This window comes from Oreochromis niloticus, linkage group LG11, assembly GCF_001858045.2.
Source record: "Oreochromis niloticus isolate F11D_XX linkage group LG11, O_niloticus_UMD_NMBU, whole genome shotgun sequence".
NCBI classification, from domain to species: Eukaryota; Metazoa; Chordata; class Actinopteri; order Cichliformes; family Cichlidae; genus Oreochromis; species Oreochromis niloticus.
Genome location: NC_031976.2, coordinates 35,261,856 through 35,280,163, shown reverse-complemented (window position 1 = coordinate 35,280,163; position 18,308 = coordinate 35,261,856). Strand labels below are relative to the sequence as shown.

At 39.1% G+C, this 18,308-nt stretch overlaps 1 protein-coding gene across 3 annotated transcripts in view; it reads left to right on the top strand.

Annotated features, from left to right (window-relative positions):
- Positions 1 to 866: 866 nt before the first annotated feature.
- The window catches only part of LOC102081434 (uncharacterized), a 29,669-nt gene continuing 12,227 nt past the window's right edge, over positions 867 to 18,308 (top strand). For all 3 annotated transcript variants that reach the window (XM_025911606.1, XM_025911607.1, XM_025911604.1), the window contains exon 1: positions 867 to 1,220. The gene's annotated coding sequence lies outside the window, so the exon portion shown is untranslated. The remainder of the gene's footprint in view (positions 1,221 to 18,308) is intronic.

The window sequence follows — 18,308 nt, the reverse complement described above, 5'->3', positions numbered from 1 at the left end:
ATACTTGAATATCCGTCCTGCTCCTTTAAGGCGGCCACGTAGGTCAGTTGAGAAATATGACTTGACTGGAGGGTGGCGCTTAAAATACTGTGACAGCGACTGGCCATGTGAATGCAGCTGAAGGAGTGATCAGCGGGAAACCGAGATCAACAGATAATCGTCACCACTGCCTTTTTTTCTTTTTTTTTTACCCCCCAAACACGTCTGACTGGAATTTTCTTAAATGGTTCATTTGCGCTCAAATTCTTTTTTAGATTTTCTCTCACGGGCCACCCCGGATCGCTAAAGTTCAGAGAGCTATATTTAAAGAATATAATTATAGTGTAGTTTCCCCAAATGGACTCTGACTTGTAAGCCTGTGTGAAGACAGAGTGGAGTCACTGTGGTAGAGTCCGCATGGGACAGGCGGATGCGTTAGAGGTCTCAGCTTTATGCATTTACCGGAGGAGGGCTGGACTCATCGCGTTAATCCGAAGAGTTGCTCACAGTTTGTCCCTCTGTGCACCGCTGTTGACAGCAAGCCGGTGTAAAACATGCTGCAAAATAGAATAGAATAGAATAGAATAGAATTCAACTTTATTGTCATTGCACATGTCACAGGTACAGGGCAACGAAATGCAGTTTGCATCCATCCAGAAGTGCTTTAGCCATGATATAGATATATTACAATATATATTAGCAATAATATAGATATGTAAGTATATTACAGAAATGGGTCTATTATGGTATGTTATAATGTACACAGTATGAAGTATGTTATGAATATTCTATAACTATAAGTATGTACAGGCTGTAGTGAGTACAAGCTATGTACAGGCTATGAACAGGATATAAATATGAAAAAAACTATACAGAATATGAGATATACAGTTATACAGAAATGTGAACTATGCAAGTTATGAACAGTTGTAGGATTGTTGTAGGAAAATGGAAACGGAAAGCAAAAAGCTCCGCAACCGCCAAATGCTGGTGAGACAGAGTCAGACTCCACGGATGGCAACCTGAAACTGCAGCAAGAACAGCCGGCAGTTCTCCCAGCCGCCGACAAGAAGGACGCAGAGTCCACACACTTCCCCATGCCCACTTACCCTAAACTGGAGATAAAGCGAAACGCGGTGACGGACGATTATAAAGTCTCCAATCAGGTTCTGGGCTTGGGGATCAACGGCAAAGTCCTCGAGTGCTTTAACAAGAAAACTGGAGAGAAGTGCGCGCTAAAGGTATGGAAGTCTCATGAGTATATCATAAATTGTCCCCGACCCTCCTGTTTACACTCTCACAATATAACTGCAGACTTTATAGCTTTTAAGTGATAACTCTAGATCATCCCAGCTGAAAGAACACCTGTTTCTGATACAAGTTTATCTCTCACTTTGTTTGGATGTAATAACATAGATGTCGACTGTCCAGACTGGTCAATCCATTTGGAAAAACAGGCGTCAGTCCATTATGTTGGATTATGGTGGTGTGTCTAGGTATTTATTTATATCACTTGCTGCTCCTCTAAATTTGATCCTAATCTAATACAAGTATGGTTTAAATACCAAACTGTGTGGAAACTGTTACGGGTTCGAAATTGAGGATGAGAGTAAAACAATGATGGTCCAGAAGAGGTCAATCAAACAATTGATTTTTAATGAATGCACGCAGCGTGGAGAGGTGTAAACTGCCAAACAGTTGTACATCTCTGCCCAAAATACACTCTAGATTGCTTTTATAACATCAGGGTATTGTAACGCCCCTTCTTGCGTTTACAAGCACATAATTTGCATGTACAGAACATTCATGTATTTTAAGAATTAAATGCAACATAGAGGTTCCTCCTTGTGGCATACTCTTCCGAATATGGTGATGACCTAAGGCCTTTGAGGTCACCATGGACTGGACATCCTTACGTCACCTGTAACTAAGCAAACTCAAATACCACAAGAAGCTGAATACATTCAGGCCTTTGCTCAGCTACTATTTTACTGTAACCATGTACTCAGCCTATGAGTTATGATACATATATTTAACTCAATCATTTTAAAGTAGTTATAACTGCACCTGTAATAAACATGTTAATATTTGATTATGATAACCCCTATAATATAAATTATAACATAATGCCAGCAGCTTCAATAAACACTTTGATGAAATAATAATTACTGCAATGATAAGATGATGGTTATGTAAAATAATCCCTGTAATTCCACAATTCCCTCTCTTGACGTCTTCCAAAGACGTCACTACACCATTCCCAGGTCCACTACCTTCGCTCTGACCCTCTCTAGCCGCCCCCTGACTCAGCAAATCAGACAACCTCATGTCCTCTAGGTGGTCCAGCAATAAAACACCAGCTCCCACTTGAAAACACTTCATGCTTAAGTGGTCTCTGCTCCTTTTCTGGGTCCCTCTCTAGTGGAAATCTTCTCCTATAAGGGATAGAAAACAAACAACCTTTCTCTGCTACACCTTACTAACTTACTGTGTTCATCTCAGGTTCCTGTCATTATTCAAAGTTGGTTCACAATATCATATCAGGCAAAATCACAAACCCTACTGCCAAGTCTACTTTGTTAAGCTCTTGAGCTAGACTCTGTACCGGTTTGCCAATCTGTGTGTACATGTCTCTACACTTTTAATGTCTAAATGCACATCTGGATGTATGTGCACTTGTATGTCTATCTGCATCTATGAGTCAATGATTTGTCAGATATAAGGCGTTAATGTGAGAAATGTTTCCTGACTATTAACTCCTGATACTCAAGGAACTTTCCTGTTTGCCGAACTTCCTAGGTTTGGCCTTTTACACTTTTACTAAAGAAATTTTAACAGAGCCCAAAGAGATTTTTATTTTGCTCCTGTGCTTGACAGGTTAAGCGAAGTTGTTTTTTGTTTTGTTTTGAAATTTTTCTCTTCTGTGTGTGTGTGTGTATACATAAGTAAGGATATGATAATCAACATAAGATCCCTGGTTTGCAAATGATTTTCTGCCCCCGCTGCAGGGCCACATCCTGCATCATTTTGTGGTGAGTCTATGTTGGCTAGTTTAATACAGATATGTAACAGTTGCTTCATTGCATTGCCCACTCAGAGTTGCGCAGTTTCAATGTATGTGGAGAGTGTTTTCACAGTTTAAACATAGGTTACTCACATCTCTAGCCTGGTTATTTCCCAATAAAAGTGAAATCAAACATTACATTTGATTTCACTTATGTATTATCATGTTCTGGGCTCTATCCATTATATTAACTTTATTCAATCTCAATACTCCTTATGTGTGTGAGCAACGCTTTTAGTCTTATTAAACACAACCCAAGTAAAATACACACCATCCCCCTGTCAGCCTAAATCTCCGCTAAAAAGCACACTTCAAAGTTTTCTATCTGGATTTACGCCTCTTTTGGCCTCAAGCATATACATAACATGCAAAGGTTACTGTTAATGCCCGTTAGACAAGTTTCCATTATCCACAACATTTTGTTTCACCCGGCTCACCCTCACACATTTCCTGTTCACTTATTGCATATTTATCTTTAACACCATTTACCTCAGTAGTTGCTAAGCAGAAACAAAGCAACCTGTGGTCCACCTTTACCCTGTAAAATAAACCCCTGTCATGTTTGTGTCCGTAAGCATATTTTGCATTCATTCATTACACTCCCCGCCATTCCTGCAAGTTAGGAGCTGTAAAGTTGAAAGCTACATCAAGTCCAGGCCTTTGGCCTGGCCTATATATAAATCATGTGTGTTTGTAAGCGTGCGTGCAATTCACCTGCTATGTTCTCATCTTCCCTCAACATGTATCACCTGGACACTCTCACCAGTGAAGCTTAAAACCCTTTTGGACGGAACATCAACTCTAAACAAGCACAGATATGCAATGTGTATAAAATGAACTAAACCTGTGAATAGAATGAATGTGATGACAAACCTATGCAATGCAATATGAACCCTGTAAACAATATTACTGGTAAACAATGCTGTAAAACATGTTCTTAATGCAATCATAATAATGCAGATTATATAATAGGAATAAAGAATTTCCCTCAACCCAGGCAGGGTTCGCAACCCTCGCCATTATCTTTACCAACCATCCTCTGACACAAGGAATGATACCACAACTAGCGATGACCAATATTCCCAAAAGTACAGTCAAAGAAAACATCACTGACACTTGCCAAGTTTACTTAGCCACACCTTTCCATTGTCCAAACACAGATGTCATCCAGGACGCCAGCATATTTTCGATACCTGAGTGCTCATGCATGGTTTTAGATAATTCGATTTCGCTCTCCCGTCAGTGAACTCGGACCTAATTGTTCTGCGAACCCCATCATGGCGTCCCTGGTTTGGTTAGAGTCTCTCAGCAAGTTGTAATGAACATAATACGGCCAACATTTTCCTTAGGCGTTACCCAAGGAAATATACTCTCCGATCCTGCAACTACCTGACTTACCAGCTTGCACTCATTAGGAACTCCCCTGGGCACTCCTATGGAGTCTATCCAGGTCGGCGAGTTCAAACGAGGATCATATGCATGGGTAGTCTGGGTCCCTCTTTTGGCCAAAATGTATCTCTTACGTATGGCAGCTAAAGTTCACGTGTTATGTTGTGGAATAGCCTTTACCTGGTTTCCAATAAGCATGATCGGAGCTCCCAATCGCACCATCGCACATGTCCCTACGCTTCCCATAGGAACACGAATATCTTCCCCACAGTATTAGTAGAGCCCACTTCTTGCCCATGTTCCAATTACCGTGGTAGGGTCGCTTACATTGTTGGTGGTTCGTCCTGTGAGTGTGACAGCACACCTAGTTGGGTCGATCTCTCCCACCTTGCACTTTTCATTATCTGTAGAAAACTTGAAACATGTAATTATCTAATTTTAGCATAAATGGTCCCACTGCTGTCTGCTTTGAAATGGCAGGGAAAAGTCTGGACAACACAGTACAGTTGCCAGTAGTCACTTCACTTCTAGTTAACTGTAACATACAATCATAGCCCCACTCATCCTCTAATGCAATGGTGCGGGCTCTGTAAACAACCGTGACCTAGCTGAAGCACAGGCAACACAGTCAGATACATGTTGTTCTCTAGCATCTTGAGCCACCCAATCAAGCCAGAGGTTACTGTCCTTGAAACCCGTGGCGCGCTTTATCAACTCTTTAAGCTTCAGTCTAAAGTAATCTGTTGTCAGAAGTACTCTCCCTTTTGGTTCCTGTTCCTTTTGAGCTACTGTTCCCGAAGTTACCATCTGATCAGTCAGAATGGTGATTAAGCTTTCTGCGAGCGGCTTAGACTTTGCATCAACTAAATTTACCCTAAGCATATCATGGGGTGATTGCAGACCCGTACATCATACGCTCTCCAGCTACTACTAGCTCCTGTACACTTAATGACGTCACACAAATCAAATGTAAATGAGCTGGTAGACCCTTTACCATAATTCAACCCTATGCCCTTATTCCTGCTGAGACACTCATCACCTTTACCTGACCCCTCGCGCTTTTGTCTTTTTTACCGATCCTGTTTTAGCAACTACAGTCTCAGGAAGTGCTGGGCTGGACTGGCCTCCATGTTCAGACAAGTGGTTCGGAGTGCCCTGCAAAATATAGACAATAAACAACACAGCCATAGTTAATATCATTGCATACAATAAACATGTAGTTGTAAGGAACATTCTAATCAGTTTTCTCATTACGTGTCTCTGATTCGTGTGTTTGCATCATGTTATATAAACTTTGTATACTTTGTAGTGCATTATGCTAAACAAACCAACCCTTTCAATTCCCCAACCCTATCTGTCTCCTCAACGGGTTGTATGTTTTCAATGTTTCCTTATTATTTTGTCATAAAATAAATCAAACAAATAACTTAAGCTGTGTGACGGCACCTTGCGTTTACGCCAGGCTGTGAGCTGCCCTGAATCTACTTGCTACACCCCCCTTTCACCCAATTTAATTTCTCAATCTTAGTTTAAACTATTCCTGACCTTCCCTTCTCTCATCTGATCATCTCAAGCACGTCCTGTACCAAATTTGCTTCCTCTTTTCAAGCCCACATTTAATTACAAGCTCTAACACATTTGCCCTATACGGCGGTCTCGACGTGTTTCCTGTCTACTTACAAAAATACCAGAGTTATTCTCAGAACTCAGAGCTGAAGTTCCCCTTTTCTAAGTCTGTAGGTTCAAGAAGAGAGCAAGCTGCTAGTCGGTAAACAACTTTATCATCACATAAGTTATTAGGTAAACGTCACGTAGACACATTTCATGTAGCTGATAACATATATACAATTTTCCTTTGACATATCTGTATGTGCACGCCTAAATTATAACCTCTTATTCTAGAAATCAAAAATAACCTGAAAATAACACTTTCTGCCTCAGTTTTACCATACCTAAATTATCAAAAAACCTAAACATCATCAAGTAATCCTAAAACCCCTTTCAAATTAAACCTTAAATCCTGTAACTCCCCCCTTTTTGTGACACATCTCATGTGTTACAAACTCAAAATCCTTCACTCAGGTTAGGGCATTAAAAAAGGTTAGTCATATCATATTAAGTCTACATGCTCCGGACCTTCAAACCTGTTTTTAAGGAATGAAATCAAATTAATCATCATGTCAAATCTTTTCTTGGCTCCATCCACAGCCTGCATCCTTGAAACGTCCTATAAACAAAAGCCTGTGTGTTAACCAGAACATCACCTTTTATACTCACTTTCTCCACTGATGATCCAACCTGTGTTATAACCCAAAATAAACTTACACAGAACAGTTATTAATCATGTGTTCCCTCCGTTCATGGTAACTTAAGTTACATCAATGTTTCCCTTTTAGCATTTAGCATCCTATAATGTAATAACATAATCCAACCCCAATAAATAATTTTCTCAACGCACACATCAATATCCCAAAATCAGCATCCCCAGATTTAAGTCTCCCACTTGTCCTGTTTGTCAACCTTTTATTTATTTCCCCTCCTGGTCCCATCACTCACATTCACTCCCATGCATTCACACATGATATTTTTTGCTGATCTGCAGCCTTCTGCGCACGTCATCAGATGCTCCACATCAGCAAAATGAGCTCAATCATTTGTTTTATTTCGTTTTCCTTTTTAGGAAAATAGTTCTCTATACTTTTGACTGGATTGAATCGATCAATCCATTTTTAGACAGAGACTTGCCGCCAATCAGTCTCTGATTGTAATCAATTATAATTCTGTAATGCCCACCTGATTTTCGTACTTGGTAATTTTGTCAACGCCGTCCGTTCGCTCTCTTCCAGGCCTGCTTAGAACAAAAATGAAAAAAGAGAGCTGATTATTAGCTCATCAAAGTACCAAACAAAATCACCTGACAGGTTTTTTCCTGAGTGCACTTACTACTACAAAAATTTTTGGGGCCCCTCTCAGACATATCCATGTCTTAATCAACCACCCTCTCTAGAAATAAAACAACAGCCTCAAAAATCTGAAACAATCTTAAATTTCACCCGTTCAACACACCGAAAACCTCGCCAAAAGCTACACCGTTTCGTACACAACCATAACCCCCATTAAGCACTTTACCATACTCAGATTCAGCCTAACACCTTATAACAATGTGTCCACACTAATTTATAAACCTCTTAATCAAATTTGCACCTCTGAACAATCTACCCCTCCTTTAAGGCCTCAATCACACCCACACAGCAAGCTCCTCTGTCCACATTCACACGAGCTCTCAAACTTTTTCCATACTCAGCCATATCTCAACAATTTAACTTGGCAAAAGAAATACCTTTTTAAACCTCATGCCACTATTCAATTATTTTCATTTTCTTTCTATACTAATCACTTGTTTTGATCACTCAGTGCAAAAGCACTGCTAAGTCACCCTTTTAAACTAGTTTAATCAGTTTATTCAACATTCACACCATTCTATCACTCATACAAGTAGCAAGCCGATCTTCATTGCGTATGTTTGTGTGTGCTATTTTGCATATATGGCTTCACAGTTTCACAGACACTTTCCCATTCTCCAGTTAAAGAGTCAGTTTTCTCCGTCCCCCAATCACTAACCCAAATTTTACTTCCCCACCTTAAATCACAGCCCTGCTGGTCTTCCCCCACCAGTTAGGGCTTGCTGTCAGGTTCCTGGACACTGTAAACAATTCAACCAGAAACTTGCCTTAACATATTGTGGAATTACAGGGATTATTTTATATAACCATCATCTTTGTCATTGCATTAATTATCATTTCATCCAAGCATTTATTGAAGTTGCTGGCATTATGTTATAATTTATATTATAGGGGTTATCATAATCAAATATTAACATGTTTATTACAGGTGCAGTATAACTACTTTAAAATGAATGAGTTAAATATATATATATATCATAACTCATATGCTGAGTATATTGTTACAGTAAAAAAGTAGCTGAGCAAAGGCCTGAATGTATTCAACTTCTTGTTGCATTTGAGTTTGCCTAGTTACAGGTGACGGAAGGATGTCCAGCCCATGGTGACCTCAAAGGCCTTAGATCATCACCATATTCTTAAGAGTATGCCACAAGGAGGAACCTCTATGTTGCAGTTAATTCTTAAAATACATGAATGTTCTGTACATGCAAATTATGTGCTTGTAAACGCAAGAAGGGGCGTTACAATACCCTGATGTTATAAAAGCAATCTAGAGTGTATTTTGGGTAGAGATGTACAACTGCTTTGCAGTTTGCACCTCTCCACGCTGCGTGCATTCATTAAAATCAATTGTTTGAACGGCCTTTTCTGGACTATCATTGTTTTACTCTCATCCTCAATTTCGAACCCGTAACATTTGGTGCATTGGCCGAGGGTTGAGGGAGAGAAGGTGGAGGTTGAGACCGAGAGGGTCCAAGGTGCTCAAACAGGCAGACACGAGTCAGTGGTCGAAGTGAGTGGACATAAGCCGGCTTATTCAAAGGTAAGGCACTACCTGTTGAATTATTTCCAAACAGTGCTGAATTGGTTCTGACAAAATTGAAAGTCTACTCACTGAAAATTACTGGTGAAAGTCTGTTTTGATTTTGGTGAAAATCTCATGAGAATTGAAGTTGAAGTAATGATAATGTAAGGTTAAGTGACAGTACTGATTAAAGGAAATGCAGTTGGACTGCTAAGGAAAGAGAATTTAAAGTAGTTGGACTACTGAATTTAGGATATAGGTCATTTGAAATCTGTATATGGTAATACAGTCATAATTGAATATAAAGCTGGGCTTGGACATCAATACAGTCGGTTTTGTGGTTTCATAGGATGTCTTTAAAATACAAGTAAATTTCTGTAGAACGGAACTGTGGGAAGTTCTAAGAAAGTGCATTGTTCGGAGGTGACGCTCCCAATTTCCTGGGGACGCTCAGGATTTTCCGTTGGACGGGATAGTCCGATTGGCAATCGTGGACAACTGAGGACGGTCCAAAATAGCTACTGATTGGATCAGTTGACCGTTTGGAACGGTGTTTGCACTTTGTTTGGGTAATAAAGGTTGGACCTTGGGCGTTGGACGCTTTTAAATTTACTTAGGATATTTAGGGATTAGAGCAGATACAGTTTGGAACTGAGACTGTCATTGATTATCAAAAACTTGGAGTTTGTCCCTTGGAGGGTTAATTCAAATTTTGTCTAAATTATGTAAGTTGTGCAATTTAAGGCCTTGTAAATATTATTTAATTTATCAGACGTCTCTGTGTTATAATTTCTATGTTTGTATATAGGCTCTGTCTGCCACGGGCACTGCAGCAGGCTGTTTATTTTGAGAGTGTGTCTGTGTCTATGTAAATGAGATGCCTGTGACATATTTAGAGTGACATTTCCTGTTTACTAATGAGTAACTAATGACTGACTGCAGAGACTGGGTTAAGGACGACTTATATTGGTGTTTTAAGGGAAGAATTGCTTTTATTTCTACTTTGTTGGCATTACGGTTGTTAAATACGATGACTACTTTATGATACATGTCTGTCTCATTTTGCATGTGTGCGAGTGGCTTTCAAATGTAGTTTTGTAATGTAACCTGTACACTCCATGGAGGAAACAGACCATGGAGTTTTGGAAGAAGATAGCAGAGATATGACTGGCTTTACGTTTAGTCTTGTGTTGACTCCAATAACGGATGGTCAGACAGGGCTGGTTGAAACAGAGGTGCGTGTTTGCTGTGAAATAGGGGCCACTGACCATGACTCAAAACACAAAGGCTGTGAGATTAAAATTACTGTGAGTAACGGTTTGACTTTTGACTAGGGAAATAATATGCTTACTTTTGGGTCTATGAAGATATTTGACCTTCAGTGATGTTATGAGAGGTTTCAGTTTTCTTTTTCTTTTTTCTTTTGACTTGCTCTTTCTGATCATGGAAGGCATGTCCAAATACTCGTATGAAAGCGTATTTTGTGTGATTTTAACTGTGTGAATGCTGTCAGTATTTGATTTGAGTGACTGGGTGATTTGTCTGAGTAAGTGAAAAGGGGAAGTCTGAGAGAGAGAAAGGCAGTGCGTGTGAGACGATTTATGGCGTCTGAAAGAGGTTAGAGCATTTAAAAGGTGTGTATGGAATAAAGGAGTGTGAAATATATTTCTTGTGTGATGAAAAGTAGGATGTGCTAAAGTTTGAAAGTGTTTTTAATTCAAGAAAACAAAAAAACAAAGGAGTTAGATTAGTTTGAGGAACAGGAAATATTGCTCTATGTACCGGGGCTGCAGCGACAGGAAATAGTGAACAGGAACTGTGCATGCCCATATATGGGAACTGAGTGTGTACAGAAAGAACACAGAGAGAGAGATTTAACTCTAGGCACATGAAGCAAATGAAGCCTTTAAGAAAAAATGAATATAATACTAATTATATGGTTTAGTGTGTCAATACAGGTGGGCGTCTTTCAACTTTGCAACCTTGAGTTCAGCAGCAGAAAAGTAGATTAAAAGAATTGGGAGAATAAGCCAGTTTTTGGCTCGAAATTGTGCGGCTGGATCTCTCACTTTGTCCCTGAACCGGAGAAGAAGTTCAAAGGACAGTTAATCGCCTGATGAAGACCGATAGAACATCGTGGACTTGAATACAGCAGGCAAACGACAGTGCCACTGATCCAGTAACACTGATGACGACTGACGACCAGCAGCAGCATGTAAGTGTAATGTAACATGTACTGTGAAAATACAGGCTGGGCAGTTGAACAGTGGGATAAAGAATTGTGGAAGAGCACTACACATTGAGTGATATTTTGCCATGCTGGGACTTAATCTGAAAGAAAGACTGTAAAGAAACAGAGAAGAAGACAGCAGCTGAGTTGAGACTGTGTTTGCTGGAGCTTTGAAGCCCGAACAGGACATTGTGCAGAGAGGACCAGTGAGAGATGAAGCTGGACGAGTTTGACTGCGAGAATATAGGATATAATTGGATTGAAAATTGAAACCTGAACTCATGAATTGTTTAGGGATGTCCACCATAGCATAACAAAGAGGTAAACATTAGAAAAGGTAAGAATAATGAAAGAAATAATTGTTATTACCTTAATGAATAGAAAACACACATACAAATTGTTACATGTGAGATTATTTTTGAAATGAATCAGAAGTGAGATAGTTTGAATCTAAAGCTCAGTGGTGAAATGCATAAATTAAATATGAATATATAGGATGCAATGAAGAAACAGCTTACACGTAGTGTACATTAACATGAATACATAGAAATGCAATGAGAAACTCAATGAATTAATTTAATGAAGAAGCAGTTTACACCCAATTAACATAAAATGCAGGGAAGAACACGCTTACATGCCTGGCATAATTGGTGTTTCTGACCAGAGACAGAGAAATGGGTTATTTAACCACTGGTGATAATAATGAAAATGTCTTAGTTTGTTATTTTCAGGAGTAAAGCAGACCCAGGCCAATTCTCCAGATGCAGGAGTCTGAAGAAATTACAGGTTAACATGAATGGATATGTTAAGGCAAGTTTCTGGTTGAATTGTTTACAGTGTCCAGGAACCTGAGAGCAAGCCCTAACTGCTGGCGGAAGGCCAGGAGGGCTGTGATTTAAGGTGGGAAATTAAAGTTGGGGTTAGTGATTCGGGGACGGAGAAAACTGACTCTTTAACTGGAGAATGGGAAAGTGTCTGTGAGACTGTGAAGCCATATATGCAAAATAGCACACACAAACATACGCAATGAAGATCGGCTTGCTACTTGTATGAGTGATAGAATGGTGTGAATGTTTAATAAAGTGATTAAAGTGTTTATAAGAGTGACTCAGGAGTGCTCTTGCACTGATTGATCAAAGTAAGTGATTAGTATAGAAAGAAAATGAAAATAATCGAATAATGTGATAAAGTTTAAACATGTATTTATTTTGCCAAGTTAAATTGTTGAGATATGGCTGAGTATGGAAAAAGTTTGAGAGCTCGTGTGAATGTGGACAGAGGAGGTTGCTGTGTGTGTGTGATTGAGGCCTTAAAGGAGGGGTAGATTGTTCAGAGGTGCAAATTTGATTAAGAGGTTTATAAATTAGTGTTGACATATTGTGAGAACGTGCTTATATGTTAAGGTTGAATGTGAGTTTGGTAAAGTGCTTAAAGGGGATCTCGTGTACAAAACGGTGTAGCTTTTTTACGTTTTGGGTGTGTTCTATGGGTGAAATTTAAGATTGTTGAAGATTTTTGAGGTTGTTGTTTTATTTTTAAAGAGGGAGTGTTAATAAACATGGACATGTTTAAGGGGTTTTGTAACAGTGCACTTATAAAGAAAAACCTGTCAGGTGATTTTGTTTTGTACTTTGATGAGCTAATATTCAGCTCTCTTTTTTCTCATTTTTGTTGTAAGCAGGCCTGCAAAAGAGTGGATAACAGCGCTGACAAAGTAAAAGGATTGCCGCGAGCCAATCCAGTCTAAAAGCAGAAAGAACTATTTTCTTAAAAACAAAGTAAAACAAATAAATGAGTTGATGTTGCTGAGAGTGAAGACTGAATATTTGCGAGATAGTCTCCACTGTCAGCAATACCTGATGGTAATGCGTGTGAGTGAATGTGTGTAAATGGATGGTGACTGGACGGACGAGGCAGACCATAGGGTGGACCGACTGGACACTGACAAAAGACTGGACTAAGGTTGGACACATGACTGATAATTGTTCTGTTTTAACTTTTCTGTTATAACACAGGTTGGATCATAAGTGGATAAACTGAGTATAAAAGGTGATGTTCTGGTTAACACACAGGTTTTTGTTTCTAGGACGTTTCAAGGATGCAGGCTGTGGATGGAGCCAAGAAAGGATTTGACATGATGATTAATTTGATTTCATTCCTTAAATACAGGTTTGAAGGGCCGGAGCATGTATGCCTAATATGATAGGACTAACTTTTTTCTTTTAATTTCCTAAGCTCGAGTGAAGGATTTTGAGTTTGTAACACATGAGATGTGTCACAAAAAGGGGGGTGTTAATATATGCGATTAGCTACATGAAATGTGTTCTTTTAGGGGTACTAGGCAAATGTCTACGTGACCTTTGCCTAATAACCTTTGTGATGATAAACTTGTTTACCGACTTGCTCTCTTGTAGAACAGACAGACTTAGAAAAGGGGAACCTCAGCTCTGAGTTCTGAGAATAACTCTGTTAAGTTGACAGGAAACACGTCGAGACAGCAATATAGGGCAAATATGTTTGAGCTTGTAATTAAATGTGGGGCTTGAAAAGAGGAAGCAAATTTGGTACAGGACGTACTTGAGATGATCAGACGAGAGAAAGGAGAAGAACAGAGCACAAATACACCGAGTTGTTTATATTACAAAGAAGATCAAAAGCTTGTTAGACACAGGTTATAATGGAGGCATAAAAGGGATGAGAGGAACTTTACATAACATAGAAATCCTGCAACAATTCGTAAATTGCCCAAACACAGTGTTCAGACCGGATATGCGCTACCCGTTAAAGGGGGCGAAGAAATCAGGCCTAAGTTTGAAAAATGAAATGGGTTAACTCGATAGAGGATGTTTCCAAAGGTAGAGAAAATAATGTAGGACCTTTTACCAGGAGAAAGCTAATTGTATCTTTTACACTTTACAGTGTGCATTGAGGGAAGTCAGGAATAGTTTAAATTAGGATTGAAAAAAATTAAACTAGGTGAAAAGGGGGTGTAGCAAGTAGCTTCAGGGCAGTTCACAGCCTGGCGAAAACGCAAGGTGCTGTCACACAGCTTAAGTTATTTGTTTGATTTATTTTATGACAAAATAATAAGGAAATATTAAAAATATACAACACGTTGAGAAGATCTCTTTTGTTATATTTTAGTGTTTAACATGGAAGATGCCTCTCTGGAGCTTCTCTCCTGATGCTACTCCACCAAAAGAAGCTTATTTCTAGAGACTATGTCAGCTCCCAAATAGACAACAACAAACCAAGACTAGCAAAAACAATCTGAATATAAATAATAATAAATAAAGAACAATACAGAATCCAAATCTGAACCAAAGAACAAAATAGTGAAATGTGGATTATTGGGTTTTTCTCTGTATATATGAAGTATTTGTAATGTGTATCTGCTAATGAAGGCTTGTAGAGGCCAGTTTATACTCACAAACAAGTGCTCAGCCAGACTGAAAAACAGGAAGCTTTAGTGCACAAGGCATATTAATAAATATAGACACAAAAAGAGGAACTCCTCATATAAACAACGTTCAAAATGTGTGAAGTGTAAAGTACCGAAATAACACTATATAAGTCACAGTTGATGATTCTAATGTTAGAGAGCTCTTGCAATTGGCGTCTGAGCTGTGCAGAGGTCTCTCTTAAGACAGGTACTTATGTAGGTTAGCATGAGGTTGAGTTAATTTTATACGCAATGCATAACTGTGCTTGTTTAGAGTTGATGTTCTATCCAAGAGGGTTTTAAGCTTCACTGGTGAGAGTGTCCAGGTGATACATGTTGAGGGATGATGAGAACATAGCAGGTGAATTGCATGCGCGCTTACAAACACACATGATTTAAATATAGGCCAGGCCAAAGGCCTGGACTTGATGCAGCTTTCAACTTTACAGCTCCTAACTTGTAGGAATGGCGTGGAGTGTAATGAATGAATGCAAAACATGCTTACAGACACAAACATGACAGGGGTTTATTTTACAGGGTAAAGGTGGACCACAGGTTGCTTTGTTTCTGCTTAGCAACTACTGAGGTAAAAGGTGTTAAAGATAAATATGCAATAAGTGAATAGGAAATGTGTGAGGGTGAACCGGGTGAAACAAAATGTTGTAGATAATGGAAACTTGTCTAACGGGCATTAACAGTAACCTTTGCATGTTATGTATATGCTTGAGGCCAAAAGAGGCGTAAATCCAGATAGAAAACTTTGAAGTGTGCTCTTTAGCGGAGAGTCAGGCTGACAGGGGGATGGTGTGTATTTTACTTGGGTTGTGTTTAATAAGACTAAAAGCGTTGCTCACACACATAAAGAGTATTGAGATTAAATAAAGTTAATATAATGGATAGAGCCCAGAACAGGAAAATACATAAGTAAAATCAAATGTAATGTTTGATTTCACTTTTATTGGGAAACAATCAGGCTAGAAATGTGAGTAACCTATGTTTAAACTGTGAAAACACTCTCCACATACATTAAAACTGTGCAACTCTGAGTGGGCCATGCAATCAAGCAACTGTTACATATCTGTATTAAACTAGCCAACATAGACTTACCACCACATGATGTTGCCCTGCAGCGGGGGCAGAAAATCATTTGCAAACCAGGGATCTTAGGTTGATTATTATATTCTTACTTATGTACACACACACACACAGAAGGGAAAAATTTCAAAACAAAACAAAAAACAACTTCGCTTAACCTGTCAAGCACAGGAGTAAAATAAAAATCTCTTTGGGCTCGGTTAAAATTTTTTTAGTAAAAGTGTAAAAGGCCAAACCTAGGAGGTTGGGCAACCCGGAAAGTCCCTCCAGTATCAGGAGTTGATAGTCAGGAAACATTCTTCACTTTAACGCCTTTTTTTCTGAAAAACCACTGACTCATAGATGCAGATAGACATACAAGTGCACATACATCCAGATGTGCATTTAGACATTAAAAGTGTAGAGGCATGTACACACAGATTGGCAAACCGGTACAGAGTCTAACTGAAGAGCTTAACAAAGCAGACGTGGCAGTAGGGTTTGTGATTTTGCCTGATATGATATTGGGAACCAACTTTGAATAATGACAGGAACCTGAGATGAACACAGTAAGTTAGTAAGGTATAGCAGAGAAAGGTTGTTTGTTTTCTATCCCTTACAGGAGAAGATTTCCACTAGAGAGGGACCCAGAAAAGGAGCAGAGACCACTTAAGCATGAAGTGTTTTCAAGTGGGAGCTGGTGTTTTATTGCTGGACCATCTAGAGGACATGAGGTTGTCTGATTTGCTGAGTCAGGGGGCGGCTAGAGAGGGTCAGAGCGAAGGTAGTGGACCTGGGAATAGTGTAGTGACGTCTCTGGAAGAGACGTCAAAAGGGGGAATTGTGGAATTACAGGGATTATTTTATATAACCATCATCTTTGTCATTGCATTAATTATCATTTCATCCAAGCATTTATTGAAGTTGCTGGCATTATGTTATAATTTATATTATAGGGGTTATCATAATCAAATATTAACATGTTTATTACAGGTGCAGTATAACTACTTTAAAATGAATGAGTTAAATATATATATATATCATAACTCATATGCTGAGTATATTGTTACAGTAAAAAAGTAGCTGAGCAAAGGCCTGAATGTATTCAACTTCTTGTTGCATTTGAGTTTGCCTAGTTACAGGTGACGGAAGGATGTCCAGCCCATGGTGACCTCAAAGGCCTTAGATCATCACCATATTCTTAAGAGTATGCCACAAGGAGGAACCTCTATGTTGCAGTTAATTCTTAAAATACATGAATGTTCTGTACATGCAAATTATGTGCTTGTAAACGCAAGAAGGGGCGTTACAATACCCTGATGTTATAAAAGCAATCTAGAGTGTATTTTGGGTAGAGATGTACAACTGCTTTGCAGTTTGCACCTCTCCACGCTGCGTGCATTCATTAAAATCAATTGTTTGAACGGCCTTTTCTGGACTATCATTGTTTTACTCTCATCCTCAATTTCGAACCCGTAACAATATCCATTCATGTTAACCTGTAGTTTCATCCGACTCCTGGATCTGGAGAATTGGTCCAGGTCTGCTTGCCCCTAAAAATAACAAACTAAAACATTTTCATTATTATCACGGACGCCTAAACGACCCACTTCTCTTTTTCTAGTCAAAAATACCAATTATGCCATGTATGTAAGCGTGTTCTTCCTTGCGTTATGTGGTCATGTAAATGCAGTGTAAGCTGTTTTCTTCATTGCATCCTTATATATTCATTGCATTTTCATGTATTCATATTTAATTTATGCATCTTTTCACTGAGCTCTAGATTCAAACTATCTCACTTCTGATTCGTTTCAAAAATAATCTCACATGTAACAATTGGTATATGTGTGTTTTCTATTCATTAATATAATTGTCAGTTATTTTGATTATCTTTACCTTTGTATTGTTTACCTCTTTGTTGTGATATGGTGGACATCCCTAAACTATCCCGAGTTCAGGGTTCAATTTCAATCCAATCATCTCCTATCTTCTCGCAGTCAAACTCGTCCAGCTTCATCTCTCACTGGTCCTTTTTCATTCACAGTGTCCTGTTCGGGCTTCAGAGCCCCAGCAAACACAGTCTGTTTCTCCTCTGTTTTGATCTTTCAGTATTTCCTCTTCCTTCAGTCTTATTTTCATTTGCTCTGTTTTCTTCTCCATTCATCTTTTCTATCTTTTCTTCCAAGATTGCTCCAAGCTTGGCAAATATGACAGTCAGTGCCTTCAAGCAGACATATCACGCTGTTCTTCACCAGCATGCATGTTGCATCACGTGCTTTCTTCCATGCTGCTGGACTCATCAGTCGTTGTCAGTGTTACTGCTTTCGCCTGCACTGTCTTTTAGCTTCCGTTACTTCTTCACGTCCACGATGTTCTATCGGTCTTCATCAGGCGATTGACTGTCCTTTGAACTTCTTCTCCGCTTCAGGGACAAAGTGAGAGATCCAGCCGCACAATTTCGAGCCAAAAACTGGCTTATTCTCCCAATTCTTTTAATCTACTTTTCTGCTGCTGAACTCAAGGTTGCAATGTTGAGAGAGTCCACCTGTATTGACACACTAAAGCATACAATTAGTAATATATTCATTTTTCTTAAAGGCTTCATTTGCTCCATGGGCCTCGTCTGTCTCTCTGTGTTCTTT